The following is a 13,232-nucleotide window of genomic DNA, read 5'->3' as shown; positions in this document are numbered from 1 at the left end:
TTCCCCTCCTGCTATCTTCTTCTTTTTCTTTTTTCCTAACATATCTTGCATTATTTGTTTCAGAAGTACAGATCTGTGATTCACAGTCTTGCACAATTCACAGCGCTCACCATAGCACGTACCCTACCCAATGTCTATCACCCAGCCACCCCATCCCTCCCCCCCCCCACCACTCAGCAACCCTCAGTTTGTTTCCTGAGATTAAGAATTCCTCATATCAGTGAGGTCCCATGATACATGTCTTTCTCTGATTGACTTATTTCACTCAGCATAACACCCTCCAGTTCCATCCACGTAGTTGCAAATGGCAAGATCTCATTCCTTTTGACGGCTGCATAATATTCCATTGTGTATATATACCACATCTTCTTTATCCATTCATCTGTCGATGGACATCTTGGCTCTTCCCACAGTTTGGCTATTGTGGACATTGCTGCTATCAACATTGGGGTGCACGTACCCCTTCGGATCCCTACATTTGTATCTTTCTGGTAAATACCCAGTAGTGCAATTGCTGGATCATATGGTAACTCTATTTTCAACTGTTTGAGGAACCTCCATACTGTTTTCCAGAGTGGCTGCACCAGCTTGCATTCCCACCAACAGTGTAGGAGGGTTCCCCTTTCTCCGCATCCCCACCAGCATCTGTCATTTCCTGACTTGTTAATTTTAGCCATTCTGACGGGTGTGAGGTGGTATCTCATGGAGGTTTTGATTTGGATTTCCCTGATGCCGAGCGATGTTGAGCACTTTTTCATGTGCCTGTTGGCCATTTGGATGTCTTCTTTGGAAAAATGTTTGTTCATGTCTTCTGCCCATTTCTTGATTGGATTATTTGTTCTTTGGGTGTTGAGTTTGGTAAGTTCTTTATAGATTTTGGATACTAGCCCTTTACCTGATATGTCATTTGCAAATATTTTCTCCCATTCTGTCAGTTGTCTTTTGGTTTTGTGGACTGTTTCTTTTGCTGTGCAAAAGCTTTTTATCTTGATGAAATCCCAACAGTTCATTTTTGCCCTGGCTTCCCTTGCCTTTGGCGATGTTTCTAGGAAGAAGTTGCTGCGGCTGAGGTCGAAGAGGTTGTTGCCTGAGTTCTCCTTTAGGATTTTGATGGACTCCTGTCTCACATTTAGGTCTTTCAACCATTTGGAGTCTATTTTTGTGTGTGGTGTAAGGAAATGGTCCAGTTTCATTTTTCTGCATGTGGCTGTCCAATTTTCCCAACACCATTTGTTGAAGAGACTCTCTTTTTTCCATTGGACATTCTTTCCTGCTTTGTCAAAGATAAGTTGACCACTGAGTTGAGGGTCCATTTCTGGGCTCTCAATTCTGTTCCATTGATCGATGTGTCTGTTTTTGTGCCAGTACCATACTGTCTTGATGATGACAGCTTTGTAATAGAGCTGAAAGTCCGCAATTGTGATGCCGCCAGCTTTGCTTTTCTTTTTCAATATTCCTCTGGCTATTCCGGGTCTCTTCTGGTTCCATACAAATTTTAGGATTATTTGTTCCATTTCTTTGAAAAAAGTGGATGGTATTTTGATGGGGATTGCATTGAATGTGTAGATTGCTCTAGGTAGCATTGACATCTTCACAATGTTGATTCTCCCAATCCATGAGCATGGAACGTTTTTCCATTTCTTTGTGTCTTCTTCAATTTCTTTCATGAGTATTTTATAGTTTTCTGAGTACAGATCCTTTGCCTCTTTGATTAAATTTATTCCTAGGTATCTTATGGTTTTGGGTGCAATTATAAATGGGATCGACTCCTTGATTTGTCTCTCTTCTGTCTTGTTGTTGGTGTATAGGAATGCCACTGATTTCTGTGCATTGATTTTATATCCTGCTACTTGACTGAATTCCTGTATGAGTTCTAGCAGTTTTGAGGTGGAGTCTTTTGGGTTTTCCACATACAGTATCATATCATCTGCAAAGAGTGAGAGTTTGACTTCTTCTTTGCCGATTTGGATGCCTTTGATTTCTTTTTGTTGTCTGATTGCTGTGGCTAGGACTTCTAATACTATGTTAATAGCAGTGGTGAGAGTGGACATCCCTGCCACGTTCCTGACCTTAGGGGAAAAGCTCTCAGCTTTTCCCCATTGAGAATGATATTCGCTGTAGGTTTTTCATAGATGGCTTTTATGATATTGAGGTATGTACCCTCTATCCCTATACTCTGAAGAGTTTTGATCAAGAAAGGATGCTGTACTTTGTCAGATGCTTTTTCTGCGTCTATTGAGAGGATCCTATGATTCTTGTTCTTTCTTTTGTTAATGTATTGTATCACGTTGATTGACTTGCGGATGTTGAACCAAACTTGCATCCCAGGGATAAATCCCACTCGGTCATGGTGAATAATCCTTTTAATGTACTGTTGGATCCTATTGGCTAGGATTTTGGTGAGAATTTTTGCATCCATGTTCATCAAGGATATTGGTCTGTAGTTCTCCTTTTTGATGGGGTCTTTGTCTGGTTTTGGGATCAAGGTAATGGTGGCCTCATAAAATGGGTTTGGAAGTTTTCCTTCTATTTCTATTTTTTGGAACAGTTTCAGGAGAATAGGTATTAATTCTTCTTTAAATGTCTGATAGAATTCCCCTGGGAAGCCATCTGGCCCTGGGATTTTGTTTGTTGGGAGATTTTTGATGACTGCTTCAATTTCCTTAGTGGTTTTAGGTCTGTTCAGGTTTTCTATTTCTTCCTGGTTCAATTTTGGTAGTTGATACATCTCTAGGAATGCACCCATTTCTTCCAGGTTATCTAATTTGCTGGCATAGAGTTGCTCATAATATGTTCTTATAACTGTTTGTATGTCTTTGGTGTTGGTTGTGATCTCTCCTCTTTCATTCATGATTTTGTTGATTTGGGTCCTTTCTCTTTCCTTTTTGATAAGTCCGGCCAGGGGTTTATCAATCTTGTTAATTCTTTCAAAGAACCAGCTCCTAGTTTCCTTGATCTGTTCTACTGTGCTTTTGGTTTCTAGTTCATTGATTTCTGCTCTGATCTTTATTATTTCTCTTCTCCTGCTGGGTTTAGGCTTTCTTTGCTGTTCTTTCTCCAGCTCCTTTAGGTGTAGGGTTAGGTTGTGTATTTGAGACCTTTCTTGTTTCTTGAGAAAGGCTTGTATTGCTATATACTTTCCTCTCAGGACTGCCTTTGCTGTACCCCAAAGATTTTGAACAGTTGTGTTTTCATTTTCATTTGTTTCCATGAATTTTTTTAATTCTTCTTTAATTTCCTGGTTGACCCATTCATTCCTTAGTAGGATGCTCTTTAGCCTCCATGCATTAGAGTTCTTTCCGACTTTCCTCTTGTGATTGAGTTCTAGTTTCAAAGCATTGTGGTCTGAAAATATGCAGGGAATAATCCCAATCTTTTGGTACTGGTTGAGACCTGATTTGTGACCTAGGATGTGATCAATTCTGGAGAATGTTCCATGGGCACTAGAGAAGAATGTGTATTCTGTTGCTTTGGGATGGAATGTTCTGAATATGTCTATAAAGTCCATTTGGTCCAGTGTGTCATTTAAAGTCTTTATTTCCTTGTTGATCTTTTGCTTAGATGATCTGTCCATTTCAGTCAGGGGGGTGTTAAAGTCCCCCACTATTATTGTATTGCTGTCAATGTGTTTCTTCGCTTTTGTTATTAATTGCCTTATATGATTGGCTGCTCCCATGTTAGGGGCATAGATATTTACAATTGTTAGATCTTCTTGTTGGATAGATCCTTTAAGCAGGATATAGTGTCCTTCCTCATCTCTTATTACAGTCTTTGTTTTAAAATCTAATTTGTCTGATATAAGGATTGCCACCCCAGCTTTCTTTTGGTGTCCATTAGCATGGTAAATGGTTTTCCACCCCCTCACTTTCAATCTGGGGGTGTCTTTGGGTCTAAAATGAGTCTCTTGCAGACAGCATATTGATGGGTCTTGTTTTTTAATCCAATCTAATAGCCTGTGTCTTTTGATTGGGGCATTTAGCCCATTTACATTCATGGTAACTATTGAAAGATATGAATTTAGTGCCATTGTATTGCCTGTAAGGTGACTGTGACTGTATATTGTCTCTGTTCCTTTCTGATCTGTGCTGCTTTTAGTCTCTCTCTTTGCTTAGAGGACCCCTTTCAATATTTCTTGGAGGGCTGGTTTTGTGTTTGCAAATTCCTTTAGTTTTTGTTTGTCCTGGAAGCTTTTTATCTCTCCATTTTCAATGAGAGCCTAGATGGATATAGTATTCTTGGCTGCATATTTTTCTCGTTTAGTGCTCTGAAGATATCACGCCAGTCCTTTCTGGCCTGCCAGGTCTCTGTGGATAGGTCTGTTGCCAATCTAATGTTTCTACCATTGTAGGTTACATATCTCTTCTCCCGAGCTGCTCTCAGGATTTTCTCTTTCTCTCTGAGACTCGCAAGTTTTACTATTAGATGTCAGGGTGTTGACCTATTTTTATTGATTTTGAGAGGCGTTCCCTGTGCCTCCTGGATTTTGATGCCTGCTTCCTTCCTCACATTAGGGAAGTTCTCTGCTATTATTTGCTCCAATATACCTTCTGCCCCCCTCTCTCTTTCTTCTTCTTCTGGGATCCCAATTATTCTAATGTTGTTTCATCTTATCATATCGCTTATCTCTCGAATTCTGCCCTCGGGATCCTGTAATTGTTTCTCTCTGTTTTTCTCAGCCTCTTTATTTTCCATCATTTGGTCTTCTATATCACTGATTCTCTCTTCTGCCTCATTTATCCTAGCAGTTAGTGCCCCCATTTTTGATTGCACCTCATTAATAGCCTTTTTGATTTCGACTTGGTTAGATCTTAGTTCTTTTATTTCTCCAGAAAGGGTTTCTCTAATAACTTCCACACTTTTTTCAAGCCCAGCTAGTATCTTTAAAGTCATGATTCTGAAATCTAGGTCCAACATCATACTAATGTCCGTATTGAGTAGGTCCCTGGCTGACGGTACTATCTCTTGTTCTTTTTGCTGAGGTGATTTCTTTCGTCTTGTCATTTTGTCCAGAGGAGAATAGATAAATGAGAGAACAAAATGCCAACAGGTTAAGAACGTCCCCAGCAAATATACTCTATACAAATCAGAAAAGACCTGAAACCAGGGGAAAAGAAAGGGAAAGAAAGTAAAAGAAAGAGAAAGAAAGAAAAAAAAAACAAAAAGAAAAAGATTAAAAACAAAAACAGAACAATACAAAAAAAAATGAATATGGTCAAATATGATCAGGCTAGTGCATAGATCAGTGCCACACACTCGGGTTTGCTCTCAGGAGCTTTTGTTCCCTGCAAGGTTTCCGTACGGCTTTGGAGGAGGACAGTGAAAATGGCGGCCTCCCAATCTCCGCCCCAGAGGAGGCAAGAACTCGGGGCTCTGCTCCTCGGTGCGCCCCCAGAGAAAAGCAGTCAGTCACTCCCGTGTCCCTGGTCTCTGGCCGCACTCCATGCTCACCCGGCCTGTGACCGATCATTTCTATCTCTGGCACCCGACCCCATGTGGAGTCTCCAAACCCAGCAGATCCCTGCAGTGCGCTTCTGCGCTGCTCCTCCCAGGGGAGGACAGAGAGTCTCCCCGGCTCTGCTGCTTGTTGGGTCCCTGCTGGAGGAGCAGTGGCCTGACTGGGCCGCAGATCACAGTTTATGGCAACCCCGAGCTGAGAGCCCGCGCCTCGGCTCCGTCTCTGCAGCCGGCTTCCCCGCTCCGATACCTGGGAGCTCTGCTGCACTCAGGCACCCCCGATCTTTCTGTGACCCCGAGGGTCCTGAGACCACACTGTCCCGTGAGGGTTCCACCTCCCGCTTAGCCACTGGAGCGACGTCCCTCAGCGGAGCCGACTTCTGAAAGGTCCGATTTTGTGCTCCGCGGCTCTGTCACTTGCCAGAAGCGGCCGACGGAGGCCCCCCTCCCCCGCCATCTAATCTCCCGAATATCGCCTCGGATTCACTTCTCCGCACGTCCTACCTTCCAGAAAGTGGTCGCTTTTCTGTTCAGAGAGTTGTTGCTACTCTCCTCTTTGATCTCCTGTTGAGTTCATAGGTGTTCAGAATGGTTTGATCCCTATTCAGTTGAATTCCTGAGACCAGACGAAATCCAGGTCTCCTACTCCTCCACCATCTTGCTCCGCCCTCCTGCATAATTTTCTTAATGGTCGTTATAGATATTACAATATACATATGTAACTTATTGAAGTCTACAGTATCAGCATCAACTACTTGTGAGTGATGGATAGAAACCTTATTTCCATTTTGGTCCCTCGACACTCCCCATTTTTAAAATATACTTTTTTTTTTTTTTAAGTAGGCTCCACAGGAGCTGCTTTTCTCTGGGGGCACACCGAGGAGCAGAGCCCCGAGTTCTTGCCTCCTCTGGGGCGGAGATTGGGAGGCCGCCATTTTCACTGTCCTCCTCCAAAGCCGTACGGAAACCTTGCAGGGAACAAAAGCTCCTGAGAGCAAACCCGAGTGTGTGGCACTGATCTATGCACTAGCCTGATCATATTTGACCATATTCATTTTTTTTTGTATTGTTCTGTTTTTGTTTTTAATCTTTTTCTTTTTGTTTTTTTTTTCTTTCTTTCCCTTTCTTTTCCCCTGGTTTCAGGTCTTTTCTGATTTGTATAGAGTATATTTGCTGGGGACGTTCTTAACCTGTTGGCATTTTGTTCTCTCATTTATCTATTCTCCTCTGGACAAAATGACAAGACGAAAAAAATCACCTCAGCAAAAAGCTCCAGCAGGAGCCCCACGTGGGGCTTGAACCAATGACCCCAAGGCCAAGACCCAAGCTGAGCTGAAGAGTTGGACATTTAACTGACTGAACCACCCAGGTACCCCTAAAATATACTTTTCTTAAGAATTTTCTCCACATATATTGAACACTACATCAGATGGTGTTAGAATTTCGGCTTGAAACTTCTGATATGTTTAAGAAACTCATGAGAAGTAGGATAGTCTATTTACCTTCTTTTTTTTTTTTTTTACCCATTCTAATGTTCTTTTTCCCTTTTCTGATCCAAGCCTTCTTCTATCATCATTTCCTTTATGTATTGGGAACTTTCATCAGCCATTCTGAAAGGGTAGGTTTCCTAGCAACAAAAATCTCTTTTTTGTTGTCTGAGAATGTCCATTTCCCCTTCATTCTTGAAAGATATTTTTGCTGGTTATAGAATTGATGGTTGAAAGTTCTTTTCTTTCAGTTCTTGAAAAATGTTGTGCCATTTTCTTCTGGCCTTCATGGTTTCAGATGAGAAATCTGCTATTATTTGAGTTAGTGTTCCCCTATACATGATGCATTGTTTCTCTCTGGCTGCTTTCAAGATTTTTTTTTTTTTTTTTTATTTCTAGTTTGTAAAAGTTTAATGATGATGTGTCTTATCATGGGTTTCACACCATTTGGGTTCACCCCATTCAGATTTCCCTCAGATTCTTGAATCTGTAGATTTATGGCTTAACCCTGCTGATGTCTTCCCAGCAAAAGTGGGGCACTAACTCTCACTGGCCCACTGCCTCCTAGGACCCCACAGACCCCTGGCAGTGGGGAAGTTGAGGGCTCCCTCACACTGCTTTGTTGCTGCAGGACTGGGGCAGAAGCTCAGCAACTTGCCGGGCCCTGCTGACACTGGGGAAAAGGAAGAGGGGAATCAGCACACCAACTAGCCTCCTACATCACTCTGCCTCTCTCATACCAGGTAAGTGTCAGACTCGACTACCTACTGGACTCTACTGATGTTACCCAGGGAAACGGGGGCACAGCCTGCTTTCTCTGAGCAGAGACTAGAAGATCAGCTACCCACCTCACCCACAGACCACTTCCTGTGGGGAATTAGGGCACCACCTGCTTCCACCAGGTTGGAGGTGGAAGATTACAAAGATCTCTGCCTAGCCCTACTGAACAGGGGATTGGAGTGCTACCACCTGCTTCTGTGGGGCAGGGGGGTGTGGAAGAAGCTCAGCTCTCTGTTCAGCCCTGCTGAAACTCTGGGGGCAGGGTTCTTCTCCTGGTGTTTGGCTGGAGCAGGGCGAGTATTGCCAAAAAGGATTTCTGTTGCTAGGTGACCCCTTTCTTGGTCTATTGGTAATGGGGAACAGGTTTTTCTTGAAGATTCCTTTGGTCTATGCCTGTTGGCAATTCCAGGTTGGAAGCTTCTGTAGAGCCCTATCCAGAATATATAGAAGGCAATATAGAAACCCAGGGGACTGACCACTGTGCTGTTCCTTAAGTTCCGAGGGCCCCGGGAAGCCTGCCTTCTTCTTTCTGCCTTTCAGAATCTTCTTAAGCTTGTTTGTTGTGTTATGCCCATGGCCCTTTAGCTGTGCGAGGGAGGAGCTGGGAGGAATGGGGCTACTTCATCTCGGCTGTAACAGGAAGTCGGACTATATCTGGCATGTTTAGGAGAGGTCAGACAGGCTGAAAGGGACCTACAGTTCCCTTTTGGGTATAGGCAATCGCAAAGTTCCTTCATGACCAAGCGGGGTGGGGAAGTACAAGAAGCCAGTGAGGTTGCCAAAAGGTTGCTGTGACAAGGAAGGGCAAACTTGTATTGCTTTAAACATAAAGCCTTTCCCTCAAATTAAGTAATGATCCAAGAACCCTGTACATTGAACCAGTTTCAAAACATAAACTACAGACTTTATAGAGCACAGCTCACTTTCCCATGTTGGATGCATACATTTGGTTACTATTATTTATTACTCAGTAGGCTACCCAAAGTACTTAGAACAAAAACCACCATGGGCTTACCAAAAGTAAGCCAACATTTCTAGACCCTAAATTCTAACATTTCTTAACTGTGGCTTTTTCAGACATTGTCTTCAAAGGCCTTTTATGAAGCATAACATACACAAGGCACTGTGGTTGCACCCAGGCATGCTGGAGCAGCATGCGTGGTTAATTTAAATGGGCTTTCCGGGGAATGTGGTGTGAAGAAACCAAATCAATAAGATGTCCATTGAAAAGGAAGACTTTGATATGCTGCAAGGAACAGTGACTTTTGTCCCCAATTTCTGACATCTCTTTTAACATGAAGTTTTAAAACATCTGTTTCTGAAGCTGAGCAGGAAATCTCTAAGCAGCCATAATTCTTTGGTTGTGTCACATGGCAACTACAGGCTGTCTGCATTTTTTTTTTTAATCCTACCAGGAAATCTTTCTTTTTCCTTTTAAACCAGTTCAAAGCAGAGCATTTAATGGGCATTTATATGTAGGGAGAGTTTGAGAGGCCACTTTTACAAATGGTGTCATGAGATGAGTCATGGTCAAGGATGCGATTCTGCTTGCAGGGTTATGAATGGGGCTGCTTCCTTAGTAAGCCAGGGGCAGGAGGGAGACCACCTGATTCTGTGTCAGTGTCACAGAAAAGGCAAATTGCAAATGTATTTGTCAGGTACCTCTCTTCTGGGCACCTCTTTGAAGCAAGAATGACTGTTCTGGCCCTTTGTTTGAATGAATGGCTTTTGGAACTCTGTTTCCAATCTCTGTGACAGTGGCTTATATCGCTTCAGCGTCCGTGGATTAGACGGAGAGGGTGCGCGAGTATGTGTGCTTGTGTTTGCCTAAGCAGTAAGGGAAGGTCAAGGTAGTGTTTTTTTTCCTTGATGAAATATATGAAGTGCCATATGGTGGAGCAACCTGAGAATATCAGGTGTGCCCGCATCAGAATCTGATGTGCTGTTACCATGGAGACGTTAGCTCCCTCTGCAATGCAGGGCCTCTATTTCCACCCCCCCACCCCCCACCCCCACTCCACTCTGAGGAGCTTATGTGTCTAATAGGAGCAGATGCTTTGACATACAAAAGAAGTAAACCTTGAAGGCAAGCCTTTAGCAATTTCTGATTTCTTTTTCCTTGATTCTTCCTAGAGTTTTCTCCCTCTCTACTCATGGCTCCTACTTGAGCCCAAGGCCTTGGTGAAATAGTAACAATAATAGTGACATTTATTGAGATGGTACTTTGTGTTATACGTATAGTATCTACCCTTTTAGAAGAAAAAACCAAGGCTTCAAGAAAATAGGAGATTTTATGCCAAAGTCATAAATCTCTTAAATAAGCTGTCCAAGATAGAACGTGAACCCAGATCCATCTGACTTCACCCTGTGCACTTAACTTCCTGCCAATGATGAAGTCATTACATCTGGAGTATACCTTTTCAAAGAATCATCAGACTTTTTTGCCCTAGCTGGGCTTTTCTCAGTAAACGCCCCATGTACTCAGAGATGGGAATAGACTAAGAACTGAGAAGCAAAAGCAAAAGGATGTGAGGCTCCTGAGGGTTTTAGAATAGCCAAGTAATGACTTACTAACAGGACATGCCACAACCACACTGAGAATGAAAGGCTAAGCATTACTGAACATCTGTGTGTCATTCATTCTTCCATTAAATACGTACTGAGTCCTACCTTATGCCAAGCATTGTTCTGAGTCCCGTGGATACAGCAGTGAACAAAACAAACGGACAAAAATCCCTGCCTGTGGGGACTCCCTGGGCTCCCCAGTCTGTGTCTGTGTCAGGCATTTGGCCCTGGGAACTTGGAATGGGGTAAACCATGGTCCTTCCCCTGAAGTTTAAGAAGCCAAGACAGATGTGCAAGAACTTAACTGTAATGCACCGTGAACAGTACGGAGCGAGGTACAAAGTACTGTGAGTGGTGGATTATTGGGTGGGTGTGGATGAACGGTTCCAAGATTTTTCTCACTAGCTTAGATGACCGAAGCCCTCAAGAGATCCCAGATCCACTGACCTGCCTGGAGGTCCTCTAGGGGCCTCATGACAAACTTCTGGGAAGTTGGAACCCCCTCAAGTAACACATACTGGCAAAGGCCTTTGTCATGTAGTGACCCTTATACCAGGTCTTCCTAAGTTGTGCAACAAGCAATTGATTAAATATAGGATTTTACATCTGTTTCTACCTCATTTCATTTCCTTACATTTCATTTTGCTCATTCCAGCTCTTCCTTCCACCTACTGAGCTCTTTTTAAAATGGTGTTTCAATAATCTTCAATATAATCTGTCCTTCCCAGCTTTGGGCCATCTAGAAATTTGATATCTTCATCTTCACCTTCTACCAAAACACTTGGATAACAGGGTCATGTGCAAGGTCCTTTGGCATGGTCTTAAGCCTTCTTTCCAGTCCAGCACAGATCTACTAATTAATGCCCTTTGATATAGTCATTCTATTAGCCAAGAACCCATGTAACTATCATTCAGGTTACATTGCTCTACCTTGTCCATAAGGACATGGTTGGAGATGTTGCCAAAAGTCTTGGCAAAGATCCCTCTTCCACCCCCAAAGGCGCATACACACACACACACACACACACACACACACACACACACACACACACAACCTCTACCTTGGTAGAGGTTGGGGAGATCGCAATTGCTTTAAAATCTGGCTCTAGCCAGCCTAGTACACTCAGGCCTGTTGTTCACACTCGGGTTTTGTTGCAATGGTGCCAACTGTCAGTCAAACACAAATGAAATGTTACCAGACAACTGTCCCATTTTGTTTTATTAATTTTTGAGTAGATAGGCATGGTGTCACAGCAACACATAAACACAGTTCAGTGTTAGCATTAAATAAAACTTAAAACAAAGCAAATCTAATACATTTTAATAAAATGCAGAGCCATGATTATGCCAAGTGGTAATAAAATAAGAGTGATAAGACATTCACAATTGAAATACCCAGTATTTCTTTCTTTCATAAGAAAGAAAATACTTTCTTACCCAGTAAAAAACCCCTGGGGTGAGAGGTAGGTAAAGAGAGGTCCTAAAAAAGGAAGAAGGGAAAAGGGGAAGGGAATTAGGACCATCTAGTAAGATCAGATGTAAGAGTGGGTTTTGCCCTTCTTTAAATCAAGCAATTCCAAGCACTGTAGTGTTTCCAATCCCTGGAGGTGGCTGAATTTACGAGCTAGGAATTTGGGCAGGGAGAAGAGAGTCTAAGAATATCTGTTCGGTTCTTCGAAAAGAAACCAAAGAATTTTAAAAATCAAAATCAACTAAAATCAACCAAAGCTGATTCTAGGTGGACTACTAAGATACTAAGGTGAAAGATAGTGCCTCCCTCAAGAATGGCAAGCAACAAGAGAAAAGCAGACTTTCCTATGCAAGAGTTCCTTACCAGGGAAGCAAAGAAATTGACAATTCAATTAAAATCATCCAGGAAGTTTTGTAAAAATTCAGACACCTAGATCACTCCAAAGCCCGCAAAATCAGGATCTCAAGGGAAGGCGTATAGGCGTGTGTATTTTTAAAAGCTCCCCAAATGGTTCTGACAATCATCCTAATCGATTATCTAGAACTTTGATGTATATAAGTTTTATACCTATGGGTGATTCAGAATTGCAGCCAAAGAAAGGAAAGACCGAGGAAAGCAAGCTGAAGAAGTAAATTACACCAAGTGCCACAATGTCAATACGTGTAATAAAATGCAGTCAGATTGCTTTCCCACCACCTACCACCTAGGAAAAGGGCACTCTGACTGACATGGAGGATGGGGTGATTGTTTTGACGCAATATGGAACAGGCTGAGTGGGATGTCAAAACATGAGGTTTTAGAAAACCCAAGAGAACTGGGCGCTTGATTCACAGGGATAAAATGTGGTAGGAGGTGAAAGAAAGAGAAAAAACAGAAACGAGCCTTTTCAAAATCTAATCAGATTACTCTTGCCTCCAGTCTCCACATGCCAGAGCAGTTTCCAATTAACCCCCTTTTGGTAGGTCCGTCCCTCTTCCCCTCCACTGTTAATACGGCTACAGGTGGAAACTGTGTGGTCGAGGAGGGCGTGCTCTTTCTACCCTACATGCCGTTTAACCTCCACCGTGCTGAAGCTCTACTAGCTACACCCGGCGCTTTGTGACCTGTGCTAAGTTGCCGACAAAGGCAAACACATTTGAAGTGTTTTGGTCACAGCTCTAGGAGATTTTAGAACGGCTGACCAAGATTTGTACAGTCATGAACCTAGAGGTGCTGATCTGCGAGCTTCCCCTCAGGGAAAGGAGTACCCTGTACACGAAAGGCTCACTGGCGCACGCAAGCCGTCATCCCACGTGCTCTCCTTTTCATTCTTATTTGTCTGCCTCTCGTGAAATAAGCACTTCCGTCTCCCCCATAACCATCCCATCCCCCAAGGATGGGAGCATCTATTTTGCCTCTTGTTGTCTCCCAACTGCAGTCCTCTGCTCGGGAGCTCTTCCAGTCATTTCCATTTATTTTATCACTTTTTCATTGGT

This window comes from Callorhinus ursinus, unplaced genomic scaffold (genome assembly GCF_003265705.2).
Source record: "Callorhinus ursinus isolate GAN/ISIS: 27379988/994484 unplaced genomic scaffold, GSC_fseal_2.0 scaffold7, whole genome shotgun sequence".
Classification (NCBI taxonomy): Eukaryota; Metazoa; Chordata; class Mammalia; order Carnivora; family Otariidae; genus Callorhinus; species Callorhinus ursinus.
Note: the sequence above shows the minus strand (reverse complement) of the source record.